Consider the following 26794-nt stretch of genomic DNA (forward strand, 5'->3'; position numbering starts at 1 on the left):
GATATGTATTTAATATTTATTATTTCAGTGTTTCAGAATGCTGACAATTCTGAATTCAATCACTTGTATTCACCACGAAAAAATATTAACAATTTTGCATCCACCAATAGAATAAACAGGTAGAAAGGGAATAACAGACCAATACTTGAATCTATATTTGACCAAATCAGTGGGGAATCAATGATTTACTAATAGTTTTATGATGATGAAATTGTCTTTAACAAATGTAAAATAAGGATATTTACCAGTAAAATATTTCTTTTTAAAAAACAAAATGCCTGAAATTTTAGTTTTAAGAGGCAGAATACTTAGAGATTTTATGTTTAATTTGACATGGTCTGTTTTGATTTAACAGTAAATTTCCAATTAAATTTAACACTGAAACTTCCTTCCTCCATGACCCAAAACATAAGGTTGCAGTTTGAATTGTGTGAATTTCAGCTGGTCCAAATTAAACAACAAATTATAGTCTAAAAAAAATTAAAAATAGCATTGGGACAATGTCTCTCTCTTTTTTTTTTTTTTTAACCAATAGCATTGGTAAAAAGTAAACTTTTACTTTTTATGCTAGTAAATACTAGCCTCCAAAATTAACTCAACTCCTTTTTTTTAACATGTTAAAAACCATTCATTTTGTCAAATAACAGATATTAAGTTCACAATAGCCTAAATAAAGCCCTTCACAATGCACTGTATAAACCTAGATCAAAATACAGATTATAAAAATTCAGAAACATTCTTAGTCTTCTGATATAATTATCTGAGAATTCCAATTTCTACAGTTTTCAAAATAGAGGCTAAGTATTTAGTAAACATGGTATACATTAATTTTATAACTGTTTAGGGAAGGGTTACCTATATTTTTCTTGAATATCTGTGATGAAGTTTTTATTTCAAACATGTCAACTAATGTTAATGATTTCTATTGCTTTTATGAAGATACATTGGGATTTCTTTTTATATTTGATATTTAATGAAATACCTACTTTCTCTGAAACTATTTGGCACATATGGAACTTCCTTTGTAGCAGTCATCACATCACTTTCTTCCTTGTGTTGGCTATTTTTTTTTTTATTGGAGTATAGTTGATTTACAAAGTTGTGTTACTTTCAGGTGTACAGCAAAGCAATTCAGTTATACATACATTCATTCTTTTTCAGATTCTTTTCCCATATCAGAAATATTGAGTAGAGTTCCAGGTACTATACAGTAGGTTCTTGTTGGTTATCTATTTTATATACACTAGTGTGTGTATGTTAACCCCAAGCTCCTAATTTATCCCTCCATCTCCCCCACCACCATTTTTCCTTTGGTAACCATAAGTTTGTTTTCTAAATCTGTGAGTCTGTTTCTGTTTTGTAACTAAGTTCAATTATATCATTTTTGAAAAAATTAGATTCCACATATGAGTGATGTCATATGATATTTGTCTTTGTCTGACTTACTTCACTTCATATGAAAATCTCTGGGTCCATCCATGTTGCTGCAATGGCATTATTTTGTTCTCTTTATGGCTGAGTAATATTCCATTGTATATATGTATCACATCTTTTTAATCCATTCCTCTGTTGATGGACATTTAAGTTGCTTCCATGTCCTGGCTATTGTAAATAGTGCTGCAGTAATTATTGGGGTGCATGTGTCTTTTTCAATTATGGTTTTCTCTGGATATATGCCCAGGAGTGGGATTGCTGGATCATATAGGAGCTCTACTGTTAGTTTTTTAAGGAACCTCCATACTGTTCTCCATGGTGGTTGTACCAATTTACATTCCCACCAACACGGTAGGAAGGTTCCCTTTTCTCCATAACCTCTCGAACATTTATTATTTGTAGACTTTTTGATGATGGCCATTCTGACAAGTGTGAGGTGATATCTCATCACGGTTTTGATTTGCATGTCTCTGATAATCAGCGATGTTAAGCATCTTTTCATGTGCTTTTTGGCCGTGTGTATGTCTTCTTTGGAGAAATGTCTATTTAGATCTTCCACTGCTTTTTTCATTGGGTTGTTAGTTGTTTTTTGGGTTTTTTTGACATAGAGCTACATGACGTGTGTTTGTATATTTTGGAGATTAATCCCTTGTCAGTCATTTCGTTTGCAAATATTTTCTCCCATTCTGTGGGTTGTCTTTTTGTTTTCTTTATGGTTTCCTTTGCTGTGCAGAAGCTTTTAAGTTTAATAGGTCCCATTTATTTATTTCTGTATTTTTTAAAAAATTATTATTGGTGAATAGTTGATTTACAATGTTGTGTTAGTTTCAGGTGTACAGCAAATGAATCAGTTATACATATCCATATATCCACTCTTTTTTAGATTCCTTTCCCATATAGGCCATTACAGAGTATTGAGTAGAGTTCCCTGTGCTATACAGTATGTCCTTATTAGTTATCTATTTTATATTTAGTAGAGTGTATATGTGAATCCCAATCTCCCAATTTATCCCTCCCCTCCCCTTCCTCCTGGTAACCGTAAGTTTGTTTTCTACATCTATGACTCTATTTCTGTTTTGCAAATAAGTTCATTTGTACCATTTTTCAGATTCCACATATAAGCAATATCATATGATATTTGTCTTTCTCCGTCTGACTTACTTCACTCAGTATGACAATCTCTAGGTCTAGCACTGTTGCTGCAATGGCATTATTTCGTTCTTTTTTATGGCTGAGTAATATTCCATTGTATATATGTACCATATCTTCTTTATCCATTCCTCTGTCTGTGGATGTTTAGGTTGCTTCTATATCCTGGCTATTGTAAATAGTGCTGCAATGAACATTGGGGTGCATGTGTCTTTTTGAATTATAGTTTTCTCCAGATAAATGCCCAGGAGTGGGATTGCTGTATCAAATGGTAGTTCTATTTTTAGTTTTATAAGGAACCTCCATGCTGTTCTCCATAGTGGATGTACCAATTTACATTCCTACCAACTGTGTAGGTGGGTTCCCTTTTCTCCACACCCTCTCCAGCATTTATTATTTGTAGATTGTTTTTTTTTTTATAATGACCATTCTGACAAGTTTGAGGTGATATCACATTGTAGTTTTAATTTGCATTTCTCTGATAATTAGTGATGTCGAGCATCTTTTCATGTGCTTTTTGGCCATGTGTATGTTTTCTTTGGAAAAATATCTATTTAGATCTTCCACCTATTTTTGGATGGCGTTGTTTGCTTTTCTGATATTCAGCTGCAAGAGGTATTTGTATATTTTGGAGATTAATCCCTGTTGGTCGCTTCGTTTGCAAATATTGTCTCCCATTCTGTGGTTTGTCTTTTTGTTTTATTTATGGTTTCCTTTGCTGTGCAGAAGTTTTAAGTTTAATTAGGTCCCATTTGTTTATTTTTGTTTTTATTTTCATTACTCTAGGAGGTGGATCAAAAAAGATCTTGCTGCAATTTATGTCAAAGAGTATTCTGCCTATGTTTTTCCCTAAGAGTTTTATAGTATCTGGCCTTACATTTAGGTCTTTAATCGATTTTGAGTTTATTTTTGTATGTGGTGTTAGGGAGTGTTCTAATTTCATTTTTTTACATGTAGCTGTCCAGTTTTCCCAGTACCATTTATTGAAGAGACTGTCTTTTCTCCATTGTATATTCATGCTTCCTTTGCCATAGATTAATTGACCATAGGTGTATGGGTTTATTTCCGGGCTTTCTATCCTATTCCATTGATCTGAATTTATGTTTTTGTGCCAGTTCCATACTGTTTTGATGGCTGTAGCTTTGCAGTATAGTCTGACGTCTGGGAGCCTGATTCCTCCATTTTTGTTTCTCAGGATTGCTTTGGCTATTTGGGGTGTTTTGTGGTTTCATATAAATTAAAATTTATTTTGTTCTAGTGCTGTGAAAAATGCCATTGGTAATTTGATAGGGATTGCATCGAATCTGTAGAGTGCCTTGGGTAGTACAGTCATTCTTCCAATCCAAGAACATGGTATATCTATCCATCTGTTTGTGTCAACTTCTATTTCTTCATCAGTGTCTTATAATTTTCATAGTACCAGTCTTTTGTCTGCTTAGGTAGGTTTATTCCTAGGTATTTTATTCTTTTTGATGTGATGGTGAATGGGATAGTTTCCTTAATTTCTCTTTCTGATCTTTCGTTGTTAGTGTATAGGAATGCAAGAAATTTCTGTGTATTAATTTTGTATCCTGCAATTTTACTGAATTCATTGATGAAATTTAGAAGTTTTCTGGTAGCCTCTTTAGGATCTTGTAGGTATAGTATCACGTCATCTGCAAACAGTGACAGTTTTACTTCTTGTTTTTCAATTTGGATTCTTTTTATTTCATTTTCTTCTCTAATTGCCATGGCTAGAACTTCCAAAACTATGTTGAATAAAAGTGACGAGAGTGGACATCCTTGTCTTTTACCTGATCTTAGAGAAAATGCTTTCAGCTTTTCACCATTGAGAATGAGGTTAGCTTTAGGTTTGTCATATGTGACCTTTATTATGTTGAGGTAAGTTCCTTCTTTGCCCACTTTCTGGCGAGTTTTTATCATAATTATGGTGTTGAATTTGGTCAAAAGCCTTTTCTGCATCTATTGAGATGATCAGATGCTTTTTATTCTTCAGTTTGTTAAGGTGGTGTATCACACTAATTGATTTGGAGATAGTGAAAAATCCTTGAATCACTGGGATAAATCCCCCTTGATCATGATGTATGATACTTCTAATGTGTTTCTGGATTTAGAGTGCTAGTATTTTGTTGAGGATTTTTGCATGTATCTTCATCAGTGATACCTGTAATTGTCTTTTTTTATGGTATGTTTGTCTGGTTTTGGTATCAGGGTGATGGGTGGCTTCATAGAATGAGTTTGGTAGTGTTCCTTCCTCTGCAATTTTCTGCAGTAGCTTCAGAAGGAGAGGTGTTAACTCTTCTCTAAATGTTTGATAGAATTCACCTGTGAAGCCATCTGGTCCTGGACTTTCGTTTGTTGGCAGTTTTTTAATCACTGTTGCAATTTCAGTACTTTTTATTGGTCAGTTCATATTTTCTATTTCTTCCTGGTTCAGTTTTAGGAGATTGTACCTTTTAAGAATTTGTCCATTTCTTCTAGATTGTCCATTTTATTGGCATATATTTGCTTGTTGTAGTCTTTTATGATCCTTTGTATTTCTGTGATATCTGTTGTAACTTCTCCTTTTTCATTTCTAATTTTATTGATTTGTGCCCTCTCCTTTTCTTTCTTGATGTGTCTGGCTAAAGGTTTATCAATTTTGTTTATCTTTTCAAAGTACCAGGTTTTAGTTTGATATTTTCAATTGTTTTCTTTGTTTCTAGTTCATTTATTTCTACTCTGATCTTTATGATTTCTTTCCTTCTACCTACTTTGGGTTTTGTTTGTTCTTCTTTTGCTAGTTGCTTTAGGTGTAAGGTTAGGTTGTTTATTTGAGGATTTTCCTGTTTCCTTAGGTAGATTGTATTGCTATAGCATCCCTCTTAGAACTGCTTCTGCTGCGTCCCATAGGTTTTAGATCATCGTGCTTTCATTTTCGTTTTTCTCTAGGTATTTTTTTATTTCCTCTTTGATTTCTTCAGTGATCCATTGGTTGTTTAGTAACATATTGTACAGCCTCCAAATGTTTGTGTTTTTTATAGTTTTTTTCTTGTAGTTTATTTCTTATCTCATAGTGTTGGGTAGAAAAAGATACTTGATATGATTTCAATTTTCTTAAATTTATTGAGGATTGATTTATGGCTGAAGATACGATCTACCCTGGAGAATGTTCCATGTACACTTGAGAAGAAAGTGTATTCTGCTTCTTTCGGATGGAGTGTCCTAAAAATGCCAATTAAGTCTATGTGGTCTAATGTGTCATTTAAGGCTTATTTCCTTATTAATTTTCTGTCAGGATGATCTGTCAATTGGTGAAAGTGGGGTGTTAAAGTCCCCCACTATTATTGCATTACTACTGATTTCTACTTTTATGGCTGTTAGCATTTGCCTTGCATATTGAGGTACTCCTATGTTGGGTGCATATATATTTACAATTGTTATATCTTCTTCCTGGATTGACTCCTTGATCATTATGTAGTGTCCTTCCTTGTCTCTTGTAGCAGACCTTATTTTAAAGTTGATTTTGTCTGATATTAGTATTGCTACTCCAGCTTTCTTTTGATTTCCATTTGCATGGAATAACTTTTTCCATCCCCTCACTTTCAGTCTGTATGTGTCCCTAGATCTCAAGTGGTTCTCTTATATACAGCATATATACAGGTCTTGTTTTTGTTTCTATTCAGCCAGTCTGTGTCTTTTGGTTGGACCATTTAATCCATTATATTTAAGGTAATTATTAATATGTATATTCTTAGTGCCACTTTCTTGTTTTGGATTTGTTTTTGTAGGTCTTTTTTCTTCCCTTCTTCTTTTGTTCATTTCTCTCTTGATTTGATGATTATCTTCAGTGCTGTGTTTGGATTGCTTTTTCTTTTTTGTGTGTGTATCTATTGTAGATTTTTGGCTTGCATTTCCCCTGAGGTTTTGATATAGCAGTCTATGTATATACAAGATTGTTTTAAGTTGCTGGTCTCTCAGTTTCCAGTGCATTTCCAATAACCTGCATTTGCACTCTCCTCATGATTGATTGTTTTGATATCATATTTGTGTGTGTATGATTTCCTACCGTTACTGTATGTTTGCCCTTACTAGTGTGCTTTTCCATTTGTAATTGTCTTGTTTCTAGTTGTGGTCTTTTCTTGTCCGCCTAGAGAAGTTCCTTTAGCATTTGTTGTAAAGCTGGTTTGGTGGTGCTGAATTCTCTTAGCTTTTGCTTGTCTGTAAAGCTTTTGATTTCTCTGTTAAATCTAAATGAGAACCTTGCTAGGTAGAGTATTCTTGATTGTAGGTTCTACCCTTTTTTCACTTTCAATATGTATGCCATTTCCTTCCAGCCTGCAGAGTTTCTGCTGAGAAATCAGCTAACTACCTTATGAGAATTCCCTTGTATGTTACTTGTTGCTTTTCCCTGGTTGACTTTAATATTTTCTTTTTGTTTTTAATTTTCTTCAGTTTGATTACTATGTGTCTCAGCATGTTCTTCCTTGGGTTTATCCTGCCTGGGACTCTCTGCACTTCCTGGATTTGGACTGTTTCCTTTCCCATGTTAGGGAGGTTTTCAGCTATTATGTCTTCCAATATTTTCTCAGGTCCTTTCTCTCTCTCTTTTCCTTCTGGGAGCCCTATAATGAGAATGTTGGTGTGTATTAATGTTGTCTCAGAGGTCTCTTAGAGTGTCCTCATTTCTTTTCATTTTTTTTTTCCTTATTCTGTTCCGTGGCACAGATTTCCAGCATCCTGTCTTCCAGCTCACTTATTCCTTCTTCTGCCTCATTTATTCTGCTATTGATTCCTTCTAGTGTATTTTTCATTTTAGTTATTGTGTTGTTTATCTCTGTTTGTTCTTTAAAGCTTCTAGGTCTTCGTTAAATATTTCTTGTATCTTCTCAGTCTGTGCCTCCATTTTTTTTTTTTTTCTGAGGTCTTGGATCACCTTTACTATCATTACTCTGAGTTACTTTTTAGGTAGATTGCCTATCTCCACTAAGTTTTTCTTGTGGGTTTTTATCTTGTTTCTTTTTCTGGAAGATATTTCTCTTCCATCTCATTTTGTTTAACTTTCTGTGTTTGTGTTCTCTTTTCTGCAGGCTGCAGGATTGTAGCTCCTCTTGCTTCTGGTGTCTTTGCCCTGGTGGGAGAGTTTAGTCCTTGGGCTTGTGCAGGCTTCCTGGTGGGAGGGACTGGTGCCTACCCACTGGTGGTGGAGCTGGTTCTTGTCCCTCTGGTGGCAGGTCCATGTCAAGGGATGTGTTTAGAGATGGCTGTGAGCTTGGTATGGCTTTAGGCAGACTGTCTGCTGATGGATGGGGCTGTGCTCCTATCCTGCTGGGTGTTTGGCTTGAGGTTTTCCAGCATTGGAGCCTGTAGGTTGTTGGGTAGGGCCAGGTCTTGGTGCCCAAATGGTGACCTTCTGGAGAGCTCATGCTGAACAGTATTACCTGGGGCCTCTGCCACCAGTGCCCTTGCCCCTCAGTGAGGCACAGCCAACCCCTGCCTCACCAGGAGACCCTCTAAGACTCATAGATAGGTCCAGAAGTCTGAGTTCTTATGCCGGTCGGTGTTCAGTACATGTGCCATGTGAATTGTTCCACTTCTAGATGTATTTTTAATGTTTGTTGTGGGAGAAGGTGAACTACATGTCCTACTCCTTTGCCATGTTGATCATGGGCCCAAAGTTGACTCAACTATTAAGTCATTTTTATAAAATAGTAACTTTTATTTATTAGAAGTATAGTTGATTTACAATGTGTGCCAATCTGCTACACAGCCAGGTGACTCAGGTATACAGATATATATGTTCTTTCCCATTATGTTTTATCCCAGGAGACTGGATATAGTTCCCTGTTCTATACGGTAGGACCTTATTGTTTATCCATTCTAAATATAATAGTTTGCATCTAAAACCCCAAACTCCCAGTCCATCCCTCTCTCTCCTTCCCTCCCCCTTGGCAAACACAAATCTGATATCTATGTCAGTGAGTCTATTTCAGTTTTGTTGACAGGTTCATTTGTGCCATACTTTAGATTCCACATATAAGTAATATCATATGGCATTTGTCATTCTCTTTCTGTCTTACTTAGTATGATAATCTCTAGTTGCATCCATGTTGCTGCAAATGGCATTATTTAATTCTTTTTTATGGCTAAGTAGTATTCCATTGTATATATGTGCCATATCTTCTTTATCCATTTATCTATTGATGGACATTTAGGTTGTTTCCATGTCTTGGCTATTGTGAATAGTGCTGCTATGAACATGGGGTGCGTGTATCTTTTTGAATTATGGTTTTGTCTGAGTATATGCCCAAGAGTAGAACTGCTGGATCATATGGTACTTCTATTTTTAGTTTTCTGAAGAACCTCCATACTGTTTTCCATAGTGGCTGCACCAACTTACATTCCCACCAACAGTATAGGAGAGTTCCCTTTTCTCCGCACCCTCTCCAGCATTTGTTATTTGTAGACTTCTTAATGATGGCCATTCTGACTGGTGTGAGCTGGTACCTCATTATAGTTTTGGTTTGCATTTCTCTAATAATTAGTGATGTTGAGCATCTTTTCATGTGCCTATTGGCCATCTGTATGTCATATTGGGAGAACTGTCTATTTAGGTCTTCTTCCCATTTTTTGATTGGGTTGTTTGTTTTTTTGTTGGTGAGTTGTATGAGCTGTTTCTATATTTTGGAAATTAAGCCCTTATCAGTCACATCATTTGCAAATATTTTCTCCCATTCTGTAGGCTGTCTTTTCATTTTGTTTATGGTTTCCTTTGCTGTGCAAAAGCTTGTAAGTTTGATTAGGTCCCATTTGTTTATTCTTGTTTTTATTTCTATTGCCTTAGTAGACTGACCTAAGAAAACATTGGTACAACTTGTGTCAGAGAATGTTTTGCCTATGATCTCTCCTAGGAGTTTTATGGTGTCAGTGTCATGTCTTATGTTTAAGTCTTTAAGCAATTTTATTTTTGTGCATGGTGTGAGGGTGTGTTCTAACTTCACTGATTTACATGCAGCCTTCCAACTTTCCCAGCACCACTTGCTGAAGACACTTTTTCCCAATGTATATTCTTGCCTCCTTTGTCGAAGATTAAATGACCATAAGTGTGTAGGTTTCTTTTGGGGCTCCCTATTCTGTTCCGTTGATCTGCATGTCTGCTTTTGTACCAATACCACACTGTTTTGATTACTGTAGCTTTGTAGTATTGTCTGAAGTCTGGGAGAGTTATGCCTCCTGCTTTATTTTTTTTCCCTCAGGATTGCTTTGGCAATTCTGAGTCTATTATGGTTCCATATAAATTTTTAAATTATTTGTTCTAGTTCTGTGAAAAATGTTATGGGTAATTTGATAGGGATCACTTTAAATCTGTAGATTGCTTTGGGTAGTATGGCCATTTTAACCATATTAATTCTTCCAATCCAAGAGCCTGGGATATCTTCCCATTTCTTCGAATCCTCTTCAATTTCCTTTTTAAATCCTTTATAGTTCTCAGCCTATAAGTCTTTCACCTCCATAGTCAGGTTTATTCCTAGATATTATTTTTTTGGTGCTATTTTAAATTTTTTTTTTTTTTTTTTACATTTCCTTTCTGATATTTCATTGTCATTGTAAAATAATGCAACAGATTTCTGAATGTTAATGTTGTATCCTCCTACTTTGCTGAATTTATTTATTAGATCTAATAGTTTTTGTGTGGAGTCCTTATGGTTTTCTATATATAGTATCATGTCATCTGCATGTAATGACAATTTTACCTCTTTCCTTCCAATTTGGATACCTTTTATTTCTTTTTCTTGTCTGATTGCTGTGGCTAGGACTTCCAATACTATGTTGAAGAGAAGAGGTGAGAGTGGGCATCCTTGTCTTGTTCCAGATTTTAGTGGGGAGGCTCTCAGCTTTTCACTGTTGAGTATTATATTGGCCATGGGTTTGTCATAAATTGCTTTTATTATGTTGAGATATGTTCCTTCATACCCACTTTGGTAAGAGTTTTCATCATGAATGGATGTTGAATTTTGTCAAATGCTTTTCCTGCATCTATTGAGATGATCATGTGGTTTTTTACTTTTATTTTGTTCATGTGGTGTATTACATTGATTGATGTGCATATAAAATAATCACTTTTATGCTCTGAATGTTTCCACTGTATCTAGAATTGTGGAAGATACTATCAACAAATTAATCCACAACATGTGAAAGAGTTATTATGATCTCTAATTTCCAGCATTCAAAGATAGAACTTCAATGATGTAAAATAGGTTAACCTAGTACATAATGTTATAAAGTGCAGAATCTAATAACTCATATCTGGACCAAACCGATTCTACAGCTTGTGTACTTTCTATCAAGCCAAACAAACTTGGAGAATTTCATGGCTGTGGCTATGGAAAGTTAGGTCCTGTCTTTATTCTAATATATTTTTTATTCAATGTAAATCATGAGTGCATATGTAGCCAAGCTAGTCTTTATGAAGTTGTATGAAATTGCAAATGTGAAACACTGATGCAGAATGTATCTTCTATCACTTGAAACCATTTTGAATACAGGTGTTGGGATTTATGCTTTCTTTAGTTTATGAAAATATATAATTGAGAGGTTTATAATTGTCTATAATGTTTAGTAAATGAGTCAGTGCATATCTTCTAATCATGTTTATTGATAAAAAAGAATTTAGGTGAGAAATTCTGAGGAAAAGATGATCACAACTCACAATGGCCAGGTATAGACCATTTCATAATACATCTTAGCTTGAAAAGGATCATTTATGGCAAAAGCAATTGCCCTTATGATTTGATGGTAACAAGCATATTAAGTGGAAAAGTAATCTGAGAAATGCATAGATACTGTTTGTTCATACTCTCCGTACTCTTTCATCAAGTAAGTGGATATTTGTTCTGTAGCCTTTAGCAACTTTTACAAATTGCCTTTACTACTTAGACACCTCACCATTTTTTTAGTGCATTTTACAATTGTGCCCTTAATACACATAATTCATTATTGTACTCTGCTTCCTACTTCTTGTTTCAACTAGATAATAAGTTCCTGGGGGACAGAGGCTGTGTCTTATCCATGTTAATCCAGCGTAGACCACAATCTCCACAGTGTTTAGCAAAACACATGCAACTAGTATTTAGCTAAGAAACTTAAGATTTCTAGCCCTAGTAAAACCTGTGGGCATATGGACTCTGGTGCACTTTAGTGAGAATATAAATTGACACAACCTTTCTGGAGGGTAATTTTTCATTATGTATCAAAATATAAAATGTCCAAGCCTTTCAACTTAGAGATCCCCCCCACCAGAACACTTTTCTTAGGGCTTTTCTCTGTGCATCATTTTCCCCTTACCACCACCACCTCATTTCCCACTTCACCATACTTTTCAGTTGGCTAACTCCTGTTATTTCTTTTTTTTTTTTTAATTCTTATCTTTTTTTAAAAATTAATTAATTAATTAATTTATGGCTGTGTTGGGTCTTCGTTTCTGTGTGAGGGCTTTCTCCAGTTGTGGCAAGCGGGGGCCACTCTTCATCGCGGTGCGCGGGCCTCTCACTATCGCGGCCTCTCTTGTTGCGGAGCACAGGCTCCAGACGCGCAGGCTCAGTAATTGTGGCTCACGGGCCCAGCCGCTCCACGGCATGTGGGATCTTCCCAGACCAGGGCTCGAACCCGCATCCCCTGCATTAGCAGGCAGACTCTCAACCACTGCGCCACCAGGGAAGCCCTCCTGTTATTTCTTAAATCTCAGGTTCAATGCCACATCCTATGAGAAGCTCCTCCTAATGTTAAAAATGTTAAGTAGCTTTATTTTGGATTCCCAGAGCCCCCAGTATATCTCAACCCTAGCATTCATTTACACAAATGTTGTATCCTTATGCCCAAGTGTGTCTGCCAAATTGTATGTACTTAATGGGTGGCCATTAAATTAATGAGTAAATGATTAAGTAAATGAATGAATAAATTCCTGTGTTTGGACCCATGATGTAGAAAATGTTTGTAAGTATTTAAAAAATTACATCATTAAAATTTACCAGCTACCATAACAAAATTTTTTCATAGTAGAATATCCTCATTTCTTTAAAGAATTATTAAAACACAAAAGCAAAGAGAAACCTAAGTTGATATTCTCATTCTGTAGTTCCTGCATTAAAGAATGATCCATATGCTTACTATAAGCCTCCTCTCAAAGTATGATACGGAGCTCTATTAAACAGAAAATGTATACATCTGGGGTTTCTATTAGGGCGAATCATAGAAACTGAGAATGAGCTACCCTGTGATCTCTGAATTTGTTATATCCATACTCTATTATAGTCCAAATTAGCTTGAATTTATTCCTCAAGAACACTGTACAGTAGCATCACTAAGGAGAGAATCCTCTTGGATCATTCCAGCAAAAAAAGAACATTTTCTTTCTACCACCTTTTTATCTTACTAAGAATCCTTTAATAACTAATCCTTTCTTAAATATGCAGTAAGGATAAAAAAGGGAAGAAATCAGCTATATGAGGGGAAGTTTATCTTGTCCATTCATTCAATTTGCTGTTTATTTGCTTGTACATATTGAAAAAGAATCAGTTAATTATTTCTGTTTTTCCCTAAAAGGAATATAAGATTCCATGTTGCAATATATTAGTCTATCACTCCTCATATACATATACACATTTATGTATAGTTTTCAAACAAAAATTAAACTTCTCTCATCTAATCATTAGCCAATTAATTTAAATGACTTTAGATCTATCCAGCCTCTTAGTATTCATTTCATGCAACTACCTAAATACACAAGTGGAGGGACTGAATTACAGAGAGGATTTTTTTGTGTGTCTTCTGCAAGGACTGAACATAAGCACCTGACAGAGCCAGCAATGGAAACTACCTCTTCACACCCAGTCCAAGGCTCCCAGCCCCCTTCAAATCACCTCCCACTTCATTCAGTGTATTACTTTAAAGTGGTGTTAATGACATTTTGGACCCTAAACTGTAAATATCAACGAGGTAATCACTTATCCCTTACTCATTCTTTCTCCAAAAAGCTCACAAGTTGAAAAATAACATTTTACAATTTGTATTATATCTATTTGCCAAAAATAACACAGCGGTAACCAAAACACACACACACACACACACACACACACACAACTAAACTAAGGCTAGTAACAGTTCCTGTCTAAAAGAAAGAAAACTAAAAAAAAAATCAGTGATTTTGCAGGCAAATATTTCCTATGACTCTCTCATGCCATTCCCCCACCCTCCCCCACCCCTTGGTGAGATTAATCGTGTGAGAAATGACATGAGATGCCCTTATGAAATTTCGTCTGGAGCAATTTTTACTGCTAATGGAAATTATAAATAATATGTGCCTTTCGTCAACTGCATTCTTCAGTAATCTAATTGTATCAAGCTAATGAGACCTGGGTTAGGAAATGTTCTGAGGTTCCCATGCCCCAGGTCAGGGAATGCAGAAAACATCTCTGAGCAGATGTGCTTAGTCTCACGCGGATGGCAGCTGGAGCACTTGGTCACTCCACAGAGCACTGGCTGTGTGGGGGCCTGTGCACTTGACCTTGTTGCTAGAGGTAAAGAGCCTTCCTGTTGGTTAGCTGCAAAGTCGAAGAGGGAAGGAGGGCAGAGGGACAGAAAAGTCTCCTCTTCACCCTCTGTCCCCCCCTCCCCACCTTTTCTTTCAATAACAGTGTAGAAGTTTCTCTTCCTTTTCTTCTAAGGGAAAATGGCTGTAAATGATGCCTGTTCAGAAACTAGCACATGTGTTGGCATCTGCCTGTGTTGAAGGTGGCCAGAGGGCCTGCGAAGGGTTGCATGAGAATGAAAACACCTCTTTTCTCTGTTTCTCCAAATCAATATTGTTTACTCCACATTTACAAAGGTTGATGTGACACCACTCCAGGCTGTTATAGACTTAAACTGCTTCAAAGATGATTTTATATTATGGTTGGATGAGAGGCGTTTAAATAAAAAATTCCAACGTACTCCAAAAGTGGCATATGCTATGACCACCCCCTCCTAACCTTGAGGTTAGGAACTGTGGGTGGCAGAGCTGAGATATAATTACCTACATCCTCTGAATGATGTCATGAGAGGGCAAGACAAACTTAGGAGTTGATTCTAATATTTTGGTCAATCTCCAAAATCCAATAGGAGACTTGTTTCCCCTTAGTTACTCATAAGTTTTTTTTTTTTAATTGTCCATTTTAATGCAGCTGGAAAATATTTTTTCTTTTATTTTTTTCTTTGTCTATTTTTTAACCAAAGTTCGACTAAACTCACTCCCCCATTCTTGCCCAATTCTATACACCATGTAAGTGAGTACACACACAGGCACACACTCACACACACACATACCTGTGCTTCCTTTTTTCCCTTGATCCAAGGGACCACTGATTCCATAACATCACACCAGCAAAGAATTATTCCTTCAGGAAGCCTCCCTGAGGTTTTATTTAGGATGTTTCTAATTTCCCAGGAATGAAGAGACTCACTGATTTTCTAAGGATGTGATCGGTTCTCACAGTGAGCATTTTCCCTCTCTTTTTATGTTTAACTCAAATTCTTTCCTTTTAGTCTTTTGTGCTGTCCATTTGCATCCTGCCAAATTTGCATCCTGCCAAATTCCTCTCCTGAGGTGTTTACATCTCTCACATATTTGGAGACTGTTTTCATGCTCCGTTTAGCAATCACTTAGCCAAAATATACATTACTCTGTGCTCTTTTAATCTCGCCACATAAATCAAGCCCTCGGTCCCCAAATCATTTTGTTGTTCTTCTATGAAGTCACTCCAATTTGGCTTTGTGTTCTGAGGTGACAAAAATGGAAGACAGATTTCCTTGTTTATACTCAATTCTGTTATGTTGAGAAACCATCACCTTATGCTCATAATATGAAGCTTTTTCGTATGCCAACTAACTCAACGCTCCTCTCATATTGTTGGATTATGTGGCTGTTACATCCTTTTCTCCCTGGAGATCTAATCTGGTGGGAACCTTGAAGTGTTTTATGATGTTATTTTTGAACAATAATGGGAGTAGAAATTACACTTATTTTTGATAAAGTCAGCGGAAGCAGGCCTCCATGTCCGCACCCCAAATGTCCCAAGCATTTACTGGATGTATGGATTTTTCACATTTTTCCAGGAAGTTTCCATTAAGAATAAAATGAGACATGGAAATTTCTAGGCCCCAAAAGGAAAAAAACTTAGAAGAGGAAGGCAGAAGTTTATAGTGAAAATACCTCTTACCACTTTACCAAATATGCTTTGCTATAGGCACAGACTCAAAAGTAGTTTATTTTATAAGCCCTAGCTAAATTTCAGAAAGAAAATCAAATGAATCCTGAATACTTACAAAGTTCTTCAGAGGCATTTTCTTCCAAAAGTGTATCAGATTGCTGTTTTTAACTTTGTGTCATTCAGTGATAATCCTACAGCTTCCTGATTGGCTAAGGTATTTGGAACTGACTGGCCTTTGAATCACTCTTTATGTTGAAGGCGGGTGTGGATGTTAATCCATAGGTCATTAACACCTCATATATGTTAGTTCAGAGATCTGGGGTGTGCCTGTGTTTGCACTGCCAACACGCATAGCATTTCTTGGAAATTCAGAGGCTTTGTTTTCCGAGGGTTCGATTTGAAATATTTTCCACATAGGCATTTTCACTCTCACTCGGAGTAATCACTTTTTTGGAATATGGTTTTATTTTAATTCTTCTTTTCTGAACTCATCGATTAGCAGTGATACGCACCAGCTGGAAAGTCAGAAGAGGAGGTACGAGGTTTGCTTAATTGCTCTCTGGAGATGATATCTTGGGTAAAATAAGCACATCACCCTTTCAGCTCCGTATTAATCCTGATTCTTAATCTTTATCTACAACAATATTTCCATGCTTATGAAATTTACAAACTCCCAATCTGACTCTCTTGATAAATCTCAGACTTTACTTTTCTATTAACATTAGAAAACTGAGTAAATTATCCTTCTCATCTTCTCTTCAGCATTTGACCTTAGATGCCACCTCCTAGATCATCATACCTTTAATCAAAATATTATATGTAAGAAAGATATATTTATATATGTATGTATGAATATGTTCCTTAGTTTGACACTTTGTCATATATATTCATACATGCAGAAACATATGTATGTTTGAATATATATATATACATAGCCTTGTTTTTGTAACTCATATGTATGTACATTAATGTATAATTTCTATTTCTCATTAGAATATATGCCCAAAAGCATAATGGTCAGTGCAGAATTCTTGCCTACTTTGCCCGTCACTTCTCAAAAAACAAAAATTATTGGGAAAACCATCTACTGGGAAAAAATCAAGATAATTAAAGTTGAACACATTAGAGAAAAGGTTGATTTTGGAATTTTCAGTGGTCCATTTGTTTTTATGATGTAGATAAGTTGTATAATACCAAAGGAAGTAATACAGAAAAGAACAAATAAAACCTCAAATCCTCCTTGCAGCAAGGTAGTAATCCCAGGCACTGAGTCTTTAAGGCAGTGTTTCTGCCACCAAGCCTTTGCAGTCGCTATTCCTTCTGCCTGAAATGTTCTTCCCTCAGGTACCTGCATGGCTTGTCATTTTTGCTTCCGTCACATTTTGCTGAAACCTTCCTTTCCTCCTGAGGCCTCTTTTGACCAATCAGGCCAAGACTGGAGCACTCACCCAAGCACTCGCTGTCTACCGCCCACGCTGCATCTCTCTTCTCCTCTAGCAGTCATTTATTAACATTTAATACGCCAGATATTTCACATTTTCATGCTGCGGAAATGTAAGCTCATAAAGGCAGACATTCATGTCTCACTGTCATATCTTCAGAAACTACGGTAGGCATTGTTATATCTTCGGCCTACCATAGGCATTCAGTGACTATCTGCTGAATGAATAAATTAAAATAAAATTCCAACCGAACCAAACAAAATAGAAAGTACTCTGCAGTTGATTATAACAGACTGATGTTTAAAATATACCTTTCTACAAAGCAGAATTAAAAATGAGGTAAATATAATTGAAATAGCAGTGTTGAATTTAAGGGAATTAATGTGTGATAGGAAATTTTTATGTCCTGTTTACGTTTGCATACATGCACACACATATATTCAACTTGCAAATATATCATTAACTTCTAAGTGATGTTGTAATGGAAAGAGACATGCAGTTCACCCTTAATGTCATCTCCACGAAGGTTCTATAAGATATAAAATAGAGAAGAGTATTGGTTTAATTAGGAGCACTTACACAAAAATAATGTTTTCCAAATCCTCTCTGTGCTTCAAGGACTAAATTAAATCATGTTTCTTCCATAAAACCACTGCCAACTGTTCTATTCCATATACGTCACTCCTGTCTTTACATTCATATTTCCAGGTTAATAGTTTTTGAGAATCGTTTTGTGCCAGGCACCACCCCAGTGCTGGCAAGACACAGCTAAGGAGATAATGTCAAGAGACAGTCTTGTTTAATCCAATTTTGCCATGATCATTTAAAAAAAATAATCTCACTTCCAATTCACTTCCCCTGCTCTTTTTTTTTTGTTTCTTCCTCTCTTGCACATACTACTATCCAACCACATATTTTACTTATTTATCCTATTTGCTGGTATCTCTTCTACCAGTATGGAAAGAATGCAACCCCACAGCATATAGGACAACGTTAAGCACACAGGAAGAACTTCTTATCCTGCCTTTCTTTGACATCATCTAAGAATATAATAAGTGGACTCCTGTATGTTAGAATCCATCAGAAAAAGACGAACCGTTCTGAGCAGCTAAAACAAAAGAAATTTAAGGCTGGTTATTTGTTACATCAGGATTTGGAAGAGGCTGCAAAGGCAACCAGGGTAGAGTGAAGCAACTCAGAGATTATCTTGGACCAAAAGCATAGTGATTTTCTGATCATGAGAAAGAAACTTCTGTAGGCTTACAGTTTTACAGGGAACTTAACAGAAATTGATGTTGACGAATCAATTTTTTTCCTACGGCTAATACACTTTAAAATTTATTATTACTTATTCTTAATTTATTAAAACACATTCTATGTATAGTATCATGTCATCTACAATCAGTGACAGACAGTTTTACTTCTTTTCCAATTTACATTTTATTTCTTTTTCTTTTGTTTATTGATTTCACTAATTTTATTTTTCTTACTTTTTGTGAAAGCTTCTAGTTTTGATGCAAGAGCCTGGAGTTTATGATTACTAATCAATATTTAGATGTAATGAAAGATCCCATATTTTTCCCCCAGTGTATCATTTATTGATCATTTTTGTAGCTCAGACAGTGGCCTGGGTGGCTTCCAATGGATTGTTCTGTTTACTCATATTATTCCCATTTTACCAGTGAGGCAACTGTGTCTTCATGATGTGAAGTAACTTTCCCAGTGATTTGGGTATTAAGTAAAAGAAGCAAAATTCCCACCCAGTTTTGTCTGGTTCTACCATCCATTCTCTGAGCACTAATATCTTAGTTCTAGATACTTGATGGCTAATGAAATAATGAAATGTAGTTGAGTTTGCGATGACTCTGGTCTGGGAATAGCTCTTATTTTGGCTGATGCTGTTGGGTGTCTTTCACAGTTGCTCAACACATTATCTGTTTCAGATTTATTTTGAGATTAATTAATTAATCCTTAAGGGCTTTTCCCATTGTGTCAAGTTCAAACAAAAGAAAGCAATCCCACTACTGGGTATATACCCTGAGAAAACCGTAATTCAAAAAGAGTCATGTACCGCAGTGTTCTTTGCAGCTCTATTTACAATAGCCAGGACATGGAAGCAACCTAAGTGTCCATCGACAGATGAATGGATAAAGAAGATGTGGCACATATATACAATGGAATATTACTCAGCCATAAAAAGAAACGAAATTGAGTTATTTGTAGTGAGGTGGATGGACCTAGAGTCTGTCATACAGAGTGAAATAAGTCAGAAAGAGAAAAACAAATACCGTATGCTAACACATATATATGGAATCTAAAAAAAAAAAAAAATTGGTCATGAAGAACCTAGGGCCAGGACAGGAATAAAGATGCAGACCTACTAGAGAATGGACTTGAGGACATGGGGAGGGGGAAGGATAAGCTGGGAAAACTGAGAGAGTGGCATGGATATATATATACTACCAAATGTAAAACTGATAGCTAGTGGGAAGCAACCGCATAGCACAGGGAGATCAGCTTGGTGCTTTGTGACCACCTAGAGGGGTGGGAGGGAGGGAGACGCAAGAGGGAAGAGATATGGAGATATATGTATATGTATAGCTGATTCACTTTGTTATAAAGCAGAAACTAACACACCATTGTAAAGCAATTATGCTCCAATAAAGATGTTAAAAAAAAAAGTAATCTCATTAAAAACAATAACATTAAAAAAAAAAAAAAAAAAAGGACTGACACGCTCCCATTGTAAATTGAAAGTATGGAGCAAATAAACAGCACAAACCCCAACAAGAACTAACAGTTGGCAGGTTTCGCATTTGCTCCACTAAAGCCTAGGCCAGTGTCAGCAGTTAATTGTGTTCTCAGAAATATCATGGAAGTGGGGGAGGTTGATGGTGTGGTCACATGTCCAGGTTTACTACTGGAAAACCATGGCTGTATTTTCCTTCATTCTGAAAGGCATGGAGGAGATTTAGTGTTTTGGTTTTTGTTTTACTTTTATTTTATATGGGAGTATAATTGATTGACAGTGTGGTGTTAGTTTGAGGTGTACAGCCAAATGATTCACTTATATATTTACAAGTATCCATTCTTTTTCAAATTATTTTCCCATTTAGGTTATTACAGAATATTCAGCCGAGTTCCCTGTGCTATACCATAGGTCCTTGTTGGTTATCTGCTTTAAATATAGCAGTGTGTACATGTCAATCCCAAACTCCTAATCTGTCCACCCTCTTTTCCCCTTGGTAATCATAAGTTCCTTCTCTAAGTCTGTGAGTGTTTCTGTTTTGTAAATAAGTTCATTTGTATCACTTATTTTAGATTCTGCATATAATCAATATCATATGATATTTGTCTTTCTCTGCCTGACTTACTTCACTTAGTATGGTAATTTCCAGGTCCATCCATGTTGCTGTAAATGGCATTATTTCATTCTTTTATATGGCTGAGTAATATTCCATTATATATATTTACCACATCTTTATCCATTCCTCTGTTGATAGGCATTTAGGTTGCTTCCATGTCTTGGCTATTGTAAATAGCACTGCAATGAGCAATGGGGTGCATGTATCCTTTCAAACCATGGTTTTCTCTGGATATATGTCCAGGAGTGGGATTGCTGGATCATATGGTAGCTCTATTCTTAGTTTTTTAAGGAACCTCCATACTGTTCTCCACAGTAGTTGTACCAATTTACATTCCTACCAATAACATAGGAGGGTTCCCTTTTTTCCATACAGTAGGTCCATATTAGTTCTCTATTTTATATATAATAGTGTATATATGTCAATTCCAATCTCCCAATTTATCCCTCCAACCTCCCCCCTTTTCCCCCTAGGCAACCATAATTTTGTTTTCTATATCTGTGACTCTATTTCTGTTTTGTAAATAAGTTCATTGTACCATTTTTTTTTAGATTCCACATATAAGCAATATTATATATTTGTCTTTCTCTGTCTGATTTACTTCACTCGGTATGACAAACTCAAAGTCCATCCATGTTGATACAAATGGCATTATTTCATTCTTTTATATGGCTGAGTAATATTCCATTATATATATTTACCACATCTTTATCCATTCTTCTGTTGATAAACATTTAGGTTGCTTCCATGTACTGGCTATTGTAAATAGTGCTGCAGTGAACATTGGGGTGCATGCGTCTTTTTGAATTATGGTTTTCTCTGGATATATGCCCAGGAGTGGGATTGCTGGGTTGTATGGTAGTTCTATTTTTACTTTTTTCAGGAACCTCCATATTGTTCTCCATAGTGGTTGTACCAGTTTACATTCCCACCAACAGTGTAGGAGTGTTACCTTTTCTCCATACCCTCTCCAGCATTTATTATTTATAGACTTTTTGATTATGGCCATTCAGACCAGTGTGAGGTGATATATCATAGTGCACTGACTTGCATTTCTCTGATAATTAGTGATATTGAGCATATTTTCATGTGCTTTTTTGGCCATCTGTATGTCTTCTCTGGAGAAATGTCTATTTAGATTTTCCACCCATTTTTTTTTATTGGATTGTTTGTTTTTTTTGAGATAGAGCTGCATGAGGTGTTTGTATATTTTGGAGATTAATCCCGTGTCAGTTGCTTCATTTGCAAATCTTTTCTCCCATTCTGTGGGTTGTCTTTTCATTTTGTTTATGGTTTCCTTTGTTATGCAAAAGATTTTAAGTTTAATGAGGTCCCATTTATTTATTTATTTATTTTCATTGCTCTAGGAGGTGGATCAAAAAAGATCTTCCTGCGATTTATGTCAAAGAAAGAGTGTTCTGCCTATGTTTTCTTCTACCAGTTTTATAGTATCCAGTATTACATTTAGGTCTTTAATCCATTTTCAGTTTACTTTTGTGTAGAGTGATTGATAGGGAGTGTTCTGATTTCATTCTTTCACATGTAGCTGTCCAGTTTTCCCAGCACCACTTATTGAAGAGACTGTCTTTTCTCCATTGTATAGTCCTGCTTCTTTTATCTTAGATTAATTGACCATAGGTGCGTGGGTTTATTTCTGGGCTTTCTATCCTGTTGCATTGATCTATATTTCCATTTTTCTGCCAGTACCATACTGTTTTGATGACTGTAGCTTTGTATTATAGTCTCAAGCCATGGAGCCTGATTCCTCCAACTCTGTTTGTCTTTTTCAAGATTGGTTTGGCTATTCAGGGTCTTTTGTGTCTCCATACAAATTTTAAGATTTTTTTTGTTCTAGTTCTGTTAAAAAAAAAAAAAAAAAGATGCCATTCGTAATTTAATAAGGATTGCATTGAATCTGTAGATTGCCTTGGATAGTAATTTCGACAATATTGATTCTTACAGTCCAAGAACATGGTATATCTTTTCATCTGTTTGTGTCACTTCCATTTATATCATCAGTGTTTTATAGTTTTCAGTGTACAGGTCTTTTGCCTCCTTAGTTAAATTTATTCCTAGGTTTTTTATTCTTTTTGATGTGATGGTAATGGGATTATTTAATTTCTCTTTCTGAGCTTTCGTTGTTAGTGTATAGGAATGCAAGAGATTTCTATGTATTAATTTTGCATCCTGCAACATTACCAAATTCATTGATGAGTTCTAGTCGTTTTCTGGTAACATCTTTAGAATTTTCTAGGTATAGTATCATGTCATCTGTAAACAGTGTCAGTTTTACTTCTTTTCCAGTTTGGATTCTTTTTCTTTTTCTTCCTTGACTGCTGTGGTTCGGACTTCCAGGACTATGTTGAATAAAAGTGGCAAGAGTGGACATCCTTGTCTTGTTCCTGATCTTAGAGGAAATACTTTCAGCTTTTCACCATTGAGAATGATGTTAGCTGTGGGTTTGTCATATATGGCCTTTATTATATTGAGGTAAGTTCCCTCTATGCCCACTTTCTGGAGAGTTTTTTTTTTCATCATAAATGGGTATTGAATTTTGTCAAAAGCTTTTTCTGCATCTACTGAGATGATCGTATGATTTTTATTCAGTTTGTTAATGTGGTGTATCACACTGATTGATTTGCAGATATTGAAGAATCCTTGCATCACTGGGTAAAATCCCACTTGATCATGGTGCATGATCCTTTTGATATATTGCTGGATTCAGATTGCTAGTGTTTTATTGAGGATTTTTGCATTTATATTCATCAGTGATATTGGCTTGTAATTTTCTTTTTTGTGTGTGTGTGGTATTTTTGTCTGGTGTTGGTATCAGGTTGATGATGGTCTCATAGAATGAGTTTGGGAGTGTTCCTTCCTTTGCAATTTTTTGGAAGAGTTTGACAAGGATGGGTGTTAGCTCTTCTCTAAATGTTTGATAGAATTCACCTGTGAAGCCATCTGGTCCTGGACTTTTGTTTGTTGGCAGTTTTTAATCACTGTTGCAATTTCAGTACTTTTGATTGGTCAGTTCATATTTTCTATTTCTTCCTGGTTCAGTTTTGGGAGATTGTAACTTTCTAAGAATTTGTCCATTTCTTCTAGGTTGTCCACTTTATTTGCTTGTTGTAGTCTCTTATCATCCTTTGTATTTCTGTGATGTCTGTTGTAACTTCTCCTTTTTCATTTCTAAACTTATTGATTTGAGCCCTCTCCCTTTTTTTCTTGATGAGTCTGGCTAAAAGTTTATCAATTCTGTTTATCCTTTCAAAGAACCAGCTTTGAGTTTCATTGTTCTTTTCTATTGTTTTCTTCATCTCTATTTCATTCATTTCTGCTCTGATATTTATGACTTTCTTCCTTCTTACTTTGGGTTTTGTTTGTTCTTTCTCTTGTTGGTTTAGGTGTGATGTTAGGTTGTTTACTTGAGATTTTTCTTGTTCCCTGAGGTAAGATTGTATTGCTATAAACTTCCATCTTAGAACTGCTTTTGCTGTGTCCCACAGATTTTGGATCATCGTGTTTTCATTGTTATTTGTCTCTAGGTATTTTTTTATTCCCTCTTTGATTTCTTCAGTGATCCACTGGTTGTTTAGTAGCATATTGTTTAGCCTCCACATGATTGTGTTTTTTTACAGTTTTCTTTTTTTTCTTGTAGTTGATTTATAGTCTCATAGCATTGTGGTAAGAAAAGATGCTTGACATGATTTCAGTTTTCTTGAATTTACTGAGACTTACTTTGTGGCCCAGCATGCGATCAATACTGGAGAATGTTCCATGTGCACTTGAAAAGAATTCTACTGCTTTTGGATAGAATGCTCTATAAATATCAGTTAAGTCCGTCTCACGTAATGTGCCATTTAAGGCCTGGGTTTCCTTATTGATTTTCTGTCTGGATGATCTGTCCATTGATGAAAGTGTGGTGTTAAAGTCCCCCACTATTATTATGTTACTGTTGATTTCTCCTTTTATGGCTGTTACTATTTGCCTTATATACTGAGGTGCTCCTATGTTGGGTGCATATATATTTACAATTGTTATATCTTCTTGGATAGATCACTTGATCATTATGTGGTGTCCTTCTTTGTCTCTTGTAACAGTCTTTATTTTAAAGTCTATTTTGTCTGATATGACTATTGCTACTCCGGCTTTCTTTTTATTTCTATTTGCATGGAATACCCTTTTCCATCCCCACACTTTTAGTCTGTATGCATCCCTAGATCTGAAGTGGTTCTCTTGTAGATGGCATATATACAGGTATTGTTTTTGTATCCATTCAGCCAGTCTATGTCTTTTTGTTGGAGCATCTATTTCATTGACATTTAAGGTAATTATTGATATGTATATCTTGATATGTATATCTTACTGGCATTTCGTTAATTGTTTTGGATTTGTTCTTGTAGGTTTTTTTTCTTCCCTTCCTCTTTTGTTCTTTTGTGATTTGATGACTAACTTTAGTGCTGTGTTTGGATTCCTTTTTCTTTTTTGCATGTGTACCTGTTGTAGATTTTTGGCTTGCAGTTACCATGAGGTTTTGTTGTAGCAGTCTGTTTATAAACAAGATTGTTTTAAGTTGCTGGTCTTTTAAGTTCAAATGCATTTCAAATATCCTACATTTGTGCTCTCCTCTTCTCACAGTTGCTGGTTTTGATACCATATTTGTGTATGGATGATTTCCTACCTTTACTGTATGTTTGCCTTTACTGAAGAGCTTTTCCATTTGGAATTCTCCCATTTCTACTTGTGGCCTTTCGTTTTCCTCCTAGATAAGTTCCTTTAGCATTTGTTCCAAAGCTGATCTGGTGGTGTTGAATTCTCTTAGCCTTTTCTCGTCTGTAAAGGTTTTGATTTCTCTATCAAATTTGAATGAGAGCTTTGCTGCTTAGAATATTCTTGGTTGTAGGCTCTTCCCTTTCATCTCTTTAAATATACCATGGCATTCTCTTCTGGCCTGCAGAGTTTCTGCTGAGAAATCAGCTGATAACCTTATGGGGATTCCCTTGCATGTTATTTGTTGTTTTTCCCTTATTGCTTTTAATATCTTTTTCTTTTTCTTTAATTATTTTTGTCAGTTTTATTACTATGTGTCTTGGCATGTTCTGCCTTGCGTTTATCCTGCCTGGGACTCTCTGCACTTCCTGGACTTGGCTGACTGTTTCCTTTCCCATGCTAGGAAAGTTTTCGGTATTATCTCTTCATTAGTCAATATTCAATATTTTCTCAGGTCGTTTCTCTCTCTCTTCTCCTTCTGGGACCCCTATAATGTGAATGTTTGTGCATTTGATGTTGTCCCAGCAGTCTCTTAGATTGTCTTCATTTCTTTTCATTCTTTTTTCTTTATTCTGTTCTGTGGCAGTGATTTCCATCATTCTGTCTTCCAGCTCACTTATTCGTTCTTCTGCCTCACTTATTCTGCTCTTGATTCCTTCTAGTGTAATTTTCATTTCACATATTGTATTCTTCATCTCTGTTTGTTTGTACTTTAGTACTTCTAGGTCTTTGTTAAGTATTTCTTGTATCTTCTCTATCCTTGCCTCTATTCTTTTTCCAAGATCTTGGATCATATTTATTATCATTATTCTGAATTCTTTTTTGAGTAGATTACCTATCTCCACTTCACTTAGTTGTTCTTCTGGGGTTTTATCTTGTTCCTTCATCTGCAACATAATCCTCTGCTGTCTCATTTTCTCTAACTTTCTGTGATAGTGGTTTCCATTCTGCAGGCTGCAGGGTTGTAGTTCTTCCTGCTTCTGCTATCTGCTCCCTGGTAGATGAGGCTGTCTAAGAGCCTTGTGAAGTCTTCCTGGTGGGAGGAACTGGTTCTTGGTCATTGGTGGGTGTAGCTGGGTCTTGTCTCTTTGACAGGTATGGCCTTGCCAAGGGGCATATCTAGCTGGCTGTGGGCTCAAAAAATCTTTAAGCAGCCTGTGTGCTGATGGGTGGGCCTTTGTTCCCACCCTGTTGGTTGTTTGGCCTGAGGCATCCCAGCACTGGAGACTGCAGGCTGTTGGGTGGGGCCAGGTGTTAAGAAAATGGCAACCTCCAAAAGGCTCATGCCAATGAATACCCGCCAGAACTGCTGCTGCTAGTATCTTTGTCCCCAGAATGAGCCACGGCTGGCCCCCGCCTCCACAGGAGACTCCCCAATACTAGCAGGTTGGTCTGGCCCAGTCTCTTATGAGGT

The sequence above is a fragment of the Balaenoptera physalus genome (assembly GCF_965194825.1).
Source record: "Balaenoptera physalus genome assembly, chromosome: 6".
Lineage (NCBI taxonomy): Eukaryota > Metazoa > Chordata > Mammalia > Artiodactyla > Balaenopteridae > Balaenoptera > Balaenoptera physalus.